This window comes from Rhipicephalus sanguineus, chromosome 1, assembly GCF_013339695.2.
Source record: "Rhipicephalus sanguineus isolate Rsan-2018 chromosome 1, BIME_Rsan_1.4, whole genome shotgun sequence".
NCBI classification, from domain to species: domain Eukaryota; kingdom Metazoa; phylum Arthropoda; class Arachnida; order Ixodida; family Ixodidae; genus Rhipicephalus; species Rhipicephalus sanguineus.
Genome location: NC_051176.1, coordinates 224619683 through 224631780, shown reverse-complemented (window position 1 = coordinate 224631780; position 12098 = coordinate 224619683).

Here is a 12098-nt window from a genome sequence, read left to right as displayed (position 1 = left end):
TCAAGATGGATTTGCAGATTCGCAGTCGAAATACACAGTCAACTTTTAATTTGTGTTTGTTTAAATTACTCATTGTTTAAAATTCATTGCAGCTCTCGAGAGTTTCATCAAATTCAACATTCATCTTCTGAGGATGTCTGTGTTAGCTTACATCCATGCACATGGGAAAGTTGCATAAACAGTCTTGCAATGTGCTGCAGAGCATGGCATTCGCACCCCAGGCATGTTCAGTCACAGCTACTGGGCCTCTTTGTTATTGCCCCTGTTAATCTTTGGAAGCCTCACGTGTGGTATGGCATAGCTGAAACTTACACGTTCTTTACTGCATGGTCAGTGGCTTGCACACTTCTGCTCTGCTATCCATAGTTCATGCATGCTGAAATGGCTGAATTTCTCCAATTGAGAACTGAGTCATGCATTCTTTGACCACATTGTTCTGCACAGAAGTGAGGCTGCTCTTGCCTGATACAGCTTCTGTTTGTTGCTGGCTTATCAGTATTTCCACGCCTTCTACAGCTAGTTCAGTTTCCTTGGTATGAAAGAGAGCTCACGTAAATAGCAACAGTTCATTCCAGTATGAATTCTTAGCTTTACAACATTTTTAGTCTGAAAAAAAAAAAAAAAGAAAGAAAAATTTTTGAGAAGCACTGGGCACTTTTTGCAAACATTTAAACATGGTCAAATTAACCTTTTAATGAAAAATCGTGCTAGATTAATGGCAGTTGTCTTTTGTGTGCAGCACAACCATTAATCAAAACAGACAAATTACTTCAGCTGTGCAGATCCTGGAGCATTTGAAAGTAACATTGACTAACTGAAACCTTCAAGAGGCACTCTTTTGTAACTCTGTGACAAGAAGAACAAAGAATAATTTTTATTTAATTGGATATTTTCTAGTTTATACAATTAAGTAGAATTCAATGTCAGGACACCTGTCAGAATGTTGTGGGCTAGCAAGAATTCAAACTTAGATAGTTAGTAGTTGCTCTAAATTAAAACACATTGTAGCTTGGGTTAGCCAACCCCACTTTATGTATATTTAGACAATACTTCTGATTGCACAGTTCAAGATTTTTTTGCCTTTCACAGTCAGGTGAAACTCTTGGCTTCCTTGCTCAGTGATTTTCTGGGGGAAAAACCATTTCCACAGCCTTGAGCTGCCAAACACAAATATATTTGAAAAGTGACGGTAAAATGGATATTGGCTATTCCGAAATGTGAAAAATTAACTTGAGATTAAGACATAATTTTAGCTTCTAGTTGTTGATTTAATGCATAAAAATGTCAGTGTGATCCATGTCAATACAAATTTAAGTGCACGTGATGTACTGTAAAAAAAGCCCTTTTAAAGATTCCAAACAGTACCTCTGTTCATCCTTTCCGGTAAATAACTGCTGCATAATTAATTGTTGTGGATAAGTTTATGCCATAATTCACACAGACACTTTGTTGAATATGAAAGGCGGCATTTGGAAGGTTTTAGTGAAGGGGGAACAGAAAATATTTAGTTATCTTAGAGATGATAAAGTACAAAAAGATGCAGTATTGTTTCGCATGACTGACCCGGTAATACAGGTGTTGCATGTGCCACATCAAACCTGATCAACCACAACAGATGTAATGGAATAGTTAAGGAAATAGCAGAAGGAATACTACAATAAAAACAGTTGCTTTTGAATGAAATGGTAGGGATAGAAGGAATGTATGACTAATGAATGGATGTGCACATTCTGGAAGTTGCCAACGTTATTGTCAGTGAGCCTTTCATTTTATTTTGCTATGTGACATTAGAGCTCAGGAAGGCACAGTTTGTATTGTGAGATTTGGTTAACTAGCTCTATAATGTCACTTTTACAGCAGCTGCATTTAGGACACCACGCATTTGAGTAGCTCACTTGGATTTCGTTATTTCATAATATTTCAGGATGGAAAACATAGATGGCCAATAACATTTGCCACTTTAAATTCTCATACCTGTTACAGGCATGCCTGTTGCCTCTGCAGCTTCTTGCCAATACTGTTCCAATTTCTGTGACAGTGGGTTTCACTTCCCAGTGTATAGTAGCTACTTAACAGGGTGGCTACTTGGGCTGGTTGGTACTGCATTCTAAAAGGAAAAATACGTTCTTTGTGTGCTGTGTCCTATCTGTCTTCTTTTCTGAAACGTTCTGTGCACAAAGAACGTATTTTTCCTTTTAGAAAGTAGCTACTTAGTTTACAGCACAATTTTAGAATGACTATGTGAAGATGAAGTACAGTAGTGGTAGTTGCAGTTCATTAACGAAAGTGACAAGCAAAATGGATATAGTAATTGTGCAGTAACCACTAATAGGCTGTAGTATAACTATACTGTTGTAACTGTCCCTATAGCTAAACAACTCTCATTGCAGTTAGAGAAGACATTGCACACCTGCTATTTATGATCCAAACTAATAGAATTCTGTCATTGCCCACTTTATACTGCTATCCAGTGGATTTCTCTCCCATATAGTAGCAGTTCTGCACATAGTTGCGAGCAAATGTCAGGAGATGGTGGTTGAAGCTGACACTATCTCAGCCAGCTTTGAAAATGCAGGAAGGCACATTCGGAGGAAACTATAATGTTTTCTGGTTTGTTATATTAGTAGGACTATTTATGTTTTGCTAGAAAAAGTTTATAAAAAGTGCAATATTAAATTCATGTTCACATGTCCTGTTAATTTTGGACAAAATCACCATCAGCAGCTTTGCTCTTGTTTTCAAAATGTTTCGTCTTGGTGCTGCAATTGTCAGCTCACGCTGGAGCTGTAACATGCAGCAAAGTTTGCACTTTTACCAAAGAAATGCAATACTTTGTAAATGTTTATCAGTAGGTAGTACATACACCACAATCCCTGTCCTGCATACCTGCCAAGCACTGCAGCTAACAACAGCTTCAAAAAACAATAAAAAAGCTGTTCTACCAATGTGTAGAAAACGGTTGCTCTGCAGTGGAGATAATTTTACAACGCAATTTGTGCATAAGGTGCGAGTCGTCTAGTGTAGCTGCTACATAAAGGTACATAGGCACTTGCACATTTATTCACGTAGAATAAATGTAGATTAGAGCATCCAGCTTGATAGAGTCCTCACTCCTAATTAGAAAGCACTTCTGATCATGAAACTAGAGGTTGTTCCGGGTTGGCACCACAACTATGAAAGTACTGGCATAGAAGACTTTAATTGTATTGATTTATTCGTCTGTTTGACACACTGTATGTACATATATAAATATGACTATAGAGATCTTATAGAATAGTGATGTTAATATAGGAATTTTTATCTCATTAACTAAGATATAGATCATATTAGAGCTCAATTGTAGAGGTTAAAGAATGCAATATAGTAACTGCTTATGCCCATGGTTCATGACATAGTGCCAAAAGTAAGAAATGCCGCCAGATTTCCTTTTTTTTTAAGCATCTTCAAGATCACCTTTAGCAGAACCACAGTTATGGCAAATTTATGGAGCTGAATTACTTAAAGGAGCAGACATTAGTTGTACTGCCATGAATCACTAGGGGTGTTTGAATAGCCAGGCTTTCTAATGGAATCAAATATAACTTTTAGAGAAAATGACCTTTGAATATTGAAATATTGAATGTTCCAAATTTGTAAAAAAAAAAAAAAAAGTAGATGAAAAGTTCTGCAGAGTCTGTCTGGCAACAAATGGCTTGTTTACGTTATTTGATATAAATAAAACTTTTAATGACTGGATGTTAATTAGCCAACTGAGAAGTCTGTAAATGAGAAACAAAGGAAGGTATGATCACATTTGGGGCACTATGATAATGACAGTAACGAAGAAAAACACATCAAATGTAGTGCTCGTTTGAGGAGCTAATGGCAATGCTACAGCACTTCGCACCATTTTCAAGGAATCCAACGTGTAGAGACTGACGAGTTATTAAATTGCTTCGTATAGTGATAGCAAATTTATAGGCTGCCGAAGGAGGGACATGAGACATGCTTACTTAACAGGTGGCAACTGTTGTCCCTTAGTGACCTCCTTCCATGTGTTTGTTCAGGAACAGTGTTGCTTGCACAATAACCGGAGTTCTGTTGACGAGAATCATTCAGATGAGTTTCCGTTTTCAACAATCTTTCTGCCTACAAACTGCAAGAACTGTTGTCCCTTTCAAGGGAAACGAATCTTCGACTTCAAATAGTGACTTCTCTAAATGAATATTTGCTGACACCTACAAGTCGCAGTATGCAGTAAGCTAATTAACAATTCTACAAATAACTTTCTGTTTATTTACATTAGCAAACACGTTGCACCTACAGGACATGAGCCAGCCAGCACTTAAAGGTTGTCAGCTTTCTGTGAACCTTGAAACTATTACAGCTGTTGAGGTATGCATTAAGAATATTGTAGGAAAGCATGCTTTTGGTTATGTTCCAGTTATTTGCTTACAAGGTGCTTGTTATGCGGTGCGACACAAAGCTACATGTAATGCTCATATACTATGGGCTGGATATATCTGAACTGATGTTGTCCTCGGGATTCCTGCTAAATGGTTATGCCCTGATATCTAACCGGCTTCAGTTGCACAACTGCATTTTGTGCCTAAACGCATTGATCATTAGTGTAATTAGAACAGTTGTGTATGTTCTCTAACTGCACATTGTGATTTTCTGTGCAAGGCATGTCCATGTTTTGAATAATTTATCTGAAAACTGGAAAAAAAAGGGTTTTCTGCAGTGGTGATTCTGCAAAAGTGTGCGCGAATTAAAAAAAAAACTAAGGTGGTAGCTGTGTTCTGTTTACTGCAGGCAACTAGTTAGCATGTTCGATTGTATTCAGATACATTTGATGCTACCTTTATGATTTGGTGCAATTTTCTTGAGACAAGTGTGCCACTTTATTAAGGCACAATGCTGTGTTGAAGCCACTTGAATGTGCAGGCATAGATGATAGCTAGCCGTCAACTATGACCACGCATAATGTATGGACAACAGTATTGAATAGTCACCAACATTCTTATGTATGCATATGTACAATTTCTTGCATCCCTGCAACTTGTTCATAAGCCTGGTCAGGAGTGATTGTGCTCCAGTTTCAGCTCTGGTCTCACAAAAGCAGCGAAAAGCTGCTGTTGTGCAGATGCTCAAGCATGCATTGTTTTCACAAACACGGCTGTTGCAGGTTACTGTGAGTTTCACTGTGACAACAGGATCACATTTAAGTGTTTAACAAGTGTGCCTCCAAAGGTGCACTAGTCACAGCAGGATTTCTTGTGCTGGTGTAAGTCTTCCCAAGAACACCTAATAGTGCTCCTGTTTGCCCTGTGGAATTCTTTCTTCTTTCTCTTCCTCTCTCTCTTTTTAAAGGGACCCTACAACACTTCTTAACGTAACCATCGAATGGCTTGATTAAAGGAGTTCATTGCCTCACAAATCGACTGCCGCAAAAAATTTTAGAATCCGTTGAGTACGAGTGGAGTTACAGAGATTTGTCGCACGCTGTGATTGCTTTCTCTCTTCTCTCGTCCCTACGAGCGCATTGGAAGCTAAGCAGGGAGAAATGGCATGGGGGAAAGAAGATATGTCATACACGTGTCATGGGCTTGAGCACATTTTATTTATTTTTTTTCTTCGAACGCGCAGCTTACTTTCAGTGTGATCGCGAGCGTGCATGCGGCGGCTTCCCGTGGCAGTCGCGGCAACTATGCTGCTAGCGATGCTGAAATCAGCCAATGGCCGTGAACTTGGGTATATTGCGCGGTCATTTGGGTATGTGGCATCATTTGTCGAGAGAAGAGGGAACAATTTCTAGCTCACTTTGAGAAATAATTGTAAATTCCAGGCCACGTGCTGCACTATAATGTTTGGCTCGCGTGTTCTCAGGAGCCTCGACTACCGATCCGCAGCGTTTTCTGACCATGCTGAAAAAGTGTTGCAGGGCCCCTTTAACCTCCTACTACATAGCAATCGTATGCTCTCAAAGTGTACTATTTTGAGTTGTTCAACCGCAGGAGACAACTATACCAGACCGTACACAGCTTGGAAGCCACTGTCTGTCCACTCTGTCTTGTTTTTATATTACTGATGTGTTATATTTGACTGTCACAAATTCCTGTAAGCAGACTAACTATGTTTGTTTACACAGCACATATTATCCCATGCGTTCGAATTTTTTTCGGTATCTGTTTTCTGAATTTATGAATTATGCCTGTACCTGCAGAACAGTGTTCGCACGGGCTTCACTGTACGAGTTATAATTATATGTGCATACATTCATGAGTCACTGCACTTTTTAGAGGAATATTATAACCTACTTACTCATGTAAAATTTTAAAATGTCCTACCTTCATATTTTTGTCATATATCCTACATTTCAATCAAATGGGAAAAACATGCTCAAGTCACTGCAATCATTGCCGTAGCTTTCCTACTCTTGGAAACTGTACACCAATGAAGTACGCTTTTTCTTCTTAGCGCTTAGCTTCAGCATAATAGATGAGCCTCAAGCATGTCATAAGAGCACTGCAGAAAACTTTATAGAGTATCTAGTTTAATAGGAGCTATAAGAGTTTTACAATTAAAAGTCTAAACTATAGCATTACCCAGTGCCAAAAAAGCATTGCCTTCAGTTTCAATACTGCACTTGTTATCCTGTTGAAAGCATCTAAATCCAGGCTGTGCTTTTGTATGAGACTAGCAGAGACTGTATTTTTAATTAAAGTTTCTGTGTTTTTCATTGCGCTGATACTTCCAAACATAATCTTTTACAAGTGATTTTTACCCTATATTAATGGAGGCAGATAGTGAACAGCTGATTCCAAAACAGAACAGGACTAAGGCCAACAATAAAAGTATTTTTAGAAGCTAAGCTGGTCCACTATATATCATGCATTTATTCATTTATAAAAGTAGCATATATTTTTAACAATATTTTAAAGTGCCATGTTCTTGCACATATTAGCTACGCAAGGAAAGCAAAATATTTTAACATGAATTGCAGGATGTATGCGAGTCCTTAACTTTGTGTGGCTTTACAGTAGCATGTAATGGGCAATAGCATAAGGCCATAGCCGATACTTCAGCAGTGACTAATTAATAAACTAGAGAAATTGAGACAAAGTGGTAATTTTCACTAATGAAAATTCACAGCAGTGGTGGACATCAGAAATAACAAATAACTGCCCGTAACCTCTTGATTTGATGTATTTGCTCAAATATAGGTTCACCTATATTTGAGTTTTAAAGTTTTAATGCACAAATAACTGCCCGTAACCTCTTGATTTGATGTATTTGCTCAAATATAGGTTCGCCTTTCTTTTAAATCTAAAATGAGCTGTTTATGTGTGTCGATGAACAAAGGATCTTAACCTATGTTCATGGACAGAGCTAGCAAAAGTACCGAGATTGTGGAGTTCCCACATCATGCCCATTGTTCTTCAAGCACCACCAGGACCGGCTATGTTATATGGGTTGCCCTAGCTAACGTTAGCCAGAGTTTTAAAATATGCCAACGCACTCTATGACGACGCAACCAAATGCATGTTGCTGACTATTGCATCGAATAAGTTGCATTATTTCTCATATTCTTTCCTAATTAGTTAATTAGGAAAGATTAATTAACCAACTTTTAAAGCAACGAAGCTGGGCAAAAAATTCCGATTAGGAAGTTGTAGATCAGTTTACAAAATGTCCGATTAGACAGTTTCTAACTTTGTATCTATTAAGTATTAGCGTTTTTCTGCTTACTGCAGATGCCCACGAAGTACAAAAAAACACCATAGGACATGCATACTTGTGCGCCATGATTGCAGTGCTCCCTAACGTTTCACGTATTATTTGCTTCCCTCATGGCAGTTCATAACAGCGATAAGATGATGCCACGGCTATCGCTTGTGTGCTGCCGCAAGCAACAGGTGCATCATCGCACAGCCACTACCTTTGTCGCCCTGTTGCCTTTTAAGCGGCAGCACACCTGGCCAATTGCTATGGTCATTTGCACGCAGAACACACAATGATTGCAGTGCAATCATGGTGCAGAAGCAGGCATGTTGCGTAGTATTTTATTGCATTTAACAGGCATCTGCTGTAAGCAGAAAAGCACTAATACTTCATAGATACAAAGTTAGAAACTGTCTAATTGGACATTTTGCAAACCGATCTACAACTTTATAATTGCAATTTTTCGCCCAGCTTCATTGCTTTACAAGTTGGTTAAGTAATCTTGCTTAATTAAGCAATTAAGCTGAACAGCAAAAGTAGTGTGGCTTATGCCATGCAGTAGTCGGCAACATGCACTTGGCCATGTCTACATCTTTTTCAACTCTGGCTAAAATTACCTGGGGCACCCTGTATATGTATATGTATTATGTACGTATATGTGTAGTAAGTAGACACACCAAAATATAGAAAGGAAAAAGAAGAACTGAGCGAATAAAAAAGGATGTAACTTGAGGATGCTGCTTGGAGCATTGACTAGCGAGATTTAGCTGCCAAACTTAGTGATAAATAAAAGTTCGTCATGTTCAAAATTTTCTTGTTTTTATAAATAGCTACAGGTCACCATATATTCAAATTGTATTTTATTTCCCAGTGAGTTCAGTATATATAAGCCAACATATGTTCATTTTCTACTTATTTTGAGTAAATACGATTAAGTTTGCACTTTACTCTTGTTAACTTTACCACCTATGTTGCACGTATGGAAGTAAAGCCTTTCCAAGTCTAGCACTAGTTTCGAGCTATTGGTCTTCAAAACCATCATTGAAATACACGGGTTTCTTTTTTAGGGGTGTGCGAATATTTGATTCGAATAGTTCCACATTTGATTCGATTCACCAGTCACCTTTACTATTTGAAATATTCAAAGACCTCGAAACTTCATAACATGTATTGAAATCGATGCGAATAATTATGTACCTGTGCCAAATTTCACAAAGTTTTAATGCACAAATATACAAATTAGTTTCACTTTCCACATTGCTCCCCCCCTCCCCCCAGTGCACTTTTGCAAATGTTGTGTCAGTATCGAAGCGTGGCCAGAGCATGGCATTGTGTATGAGGCCAAGCACATTTTTGCGATAGAGTGCTGAAATTATACTGAACAAAACCACCTAAACAAATCGCGAGCCATTACAAATTTAAGAAGAAATGCCTAAAAAATAACAAAATCCAGCTTTACGCTGGGTTATATTACGATGAAGCACCTGCAGTGAACATTGTGCTGATCAGTTTTCACTACTCCTCAGAATTGAGAAAGCATGCTTAGTAGGGGTGTGCGAATATTCGAAAGTTTCGAATATTCGTCGAATATTACATTTGAAATATTCGTATTCGATTCGAAAATCGTGCATTCGAAAAGTTTCGAATATGCGATAACTTCGAATATTCGAAAAATTCGAATATGCGATTCGATTATCATGCATAAAATAACTCGTCTTCCACATTTCTGCTGCGTTCGTATAGCTAAAAACGTTGCCGAGAGGAGCGATAAGCATCGTAAGTGCACGGAGGCACGATATCTGCCTGCGACGAGCGCCCCAATACGTATGATTGCTGGTGCATCTCCGACGTGCAGTGCTGTTGGTGATCATGTAACCGTACCTTTTCAATATTATGCGGCCGTAACGTGCCGCACTACCACTCGTTCACTATGCGGGACCACTTCTGAAGAAAGACAGTGACCCACGTGACTGGTGGCGGACTGTAAGCACCTTCAGATACCCCAGTCTAGCAAAGCTTTGCCCCATGTACCTCCCTATACCAGCCACTTCTGTTCCAAGCGAGCATGCCTTTTCAGTGGCGGGGGGGGGGGGTGTCTCTGTTAGAAGGGAGCGCCTGCTGCCTGATCATGTGGAGCAACTCATATTTCTTCATGATAACATGTAGTCATTACTTTCATTGTGCCGTGATATTTGCTTGTGTTGTGATGTGCATTGTGCTAGCCTGGACATTGTGTTCTGGAGATAGCAGTGTATGTTGTGTTGCCAGTCAGGCTGTTAATGTTTTTGTTTTTTTCAAATAGCTACATGTTAAATAAATATTGTTACTGTGGAGGCATTTTTCCTTTGATATTCGATATTCGAAGGTGGATATTCGTATTCGATTCGTATTCGAAAAATTTGATATTCGCACACCCCTAATGCTTAGGATTAAACTATGACAACAAGATTAGCATATCAGCACAAATTTGCCTAGTGAGTGGCTGTTTTCACTGTCCGAAAGAATGGTGACACGCGCAATGGTGTTACTGCTTCCTGAACATACAAAGCAGCTATCCATCCTTTGTGACAACATTAAATAACTGTTATGTGGTACAGTAAAGCAACAGTGTCGTACAATGTATAAATTTCTTGAAAATTATTTGCTGTGCGACAAACTTACTTTTTCGTTTTGGTTGGTGAAAAAAAAATATTTTTGCAAAACTCAGTAGTTGTACTGTACGTATTTCAAAACGTTAGAAAAATATTCAATTCAATCTGAACTTTGTTTTCATTATTCAAATTTGCTTTGAAGTTGAAAGTTCGATATTCACATTTCCCTAGTTTTTTTTTTTTTTTCTAGGAGCTTGGTACCACAGCGCTTACAGAAGGCTTGTATGACATATTGGTATATATAAAAAGTATATAATATATGGTAGCAGTTTAACTGTTAAGATGAATTTCTTGATACTGGTGCTGGTCTTGTGACTCCTACTAGGTGAACATGCCTTGAGCATTGAATAGCTTCATTTTTGCACTTGGAAGAGATGGGCTGAAGCTATAAATGAACAGAGTACAATTGTGTTAAAAAGCTTGCTGGCAGTTAGGTTGTGCACAACTTCTGACATCCACCACTGATGGAAATTTTGGCTTGAGAAAGTTATCGTTTGGTATTCAGTACTCCATTTTTAAAGGAATACTGAGATAACACTTATTACGTTTAGCTTATTGCACTGAGTGAACGTTCTGGACCTCTAAACTCCAGAAAAATTGCCGGCAATCCTCAGAATGCCCGGATAACAGCTTTGCTACGAACCAGTTTGAGTTTCATTCTCCAGAAGGTGACCGTGCCATAATGTCTAAACTCAGTTTGTCACATGGGAGCAGGACATCGCAACATTTGCAATCGCACCAGCTTGCTTGGTAGTCTAGTATGCTGCTATTCATTGCGTGGCCCACGATAGGAGGTATATGCACAATAATGCGTACACCTCCTCAGAATAATCCCTGGGAAAAGAAGCCAAAACTGGCTTATATAAAGCTGTTATGAATTGTTTAGGGCAATCTGAGGCTTTCCACTATTTTCTCTACAACCTTCATTTAATGTTTTCTCTACAACCTACAACCATCATTTAATGCAAAAAAAAAAGTGAAATGAAATTATGTCAGTAACTCATTAAGGGCTAATTTTTTAAAATGAAAACGGTATCATTGTGGCTCCTTTTTTTTTATTAGCAAAAAGGGTAACCCCTGCATCAAGAATCGCTTGCTGCCATGTAGTATAACAAATTTTATTGAATGAAAGCACTGATAGAACAGCCACTGCCATTCGTGTTGTGAGATGAAACGCCCTCGACGACTGCTGTTCATCACAATCTATTCACAAAGTGAGAAAATAACCATGATGAGGATGATAATGTGAGGTCATTGTAAGTAAGAAAGTGGCAGTCACTTGTGATGCGCTGAAGTTGTCCAGTTAAAAGTTTTAATAATTTAAAAAAAGCTATCACCAAGATATTCAGTATATAAGCAATACTGCATTGATGGTTTAGTCAGAAGGCAGATCAAAAGTCCTGCAAAATTCTTGAGAGGGATGTAGCTTCTGCAACTACTGGAAGAAAAAAAGATCCTGGATGGTGATCTCAATGCTTTGTAATATTAAGCTTAGAGGGATCATGATTTTTTAGTAGACGGTCGTGCAAAACGAATACATGAGAAGCAACAAGGGCACCATGAACATGTTTATATATTATACACCAGCCTTTGTAAACCATGAATTTCTGCCAACTTGCTCAGCTTTTTGTTCTCAATTGGGGGGGGGGGGGTCACTGTTGCATGGATTTTAACATTGCATTTGTTCAGCATAATTATTTTTTTTAATTTCTCAGTGGCTATCTAACATGAAAGGTTAGAAAC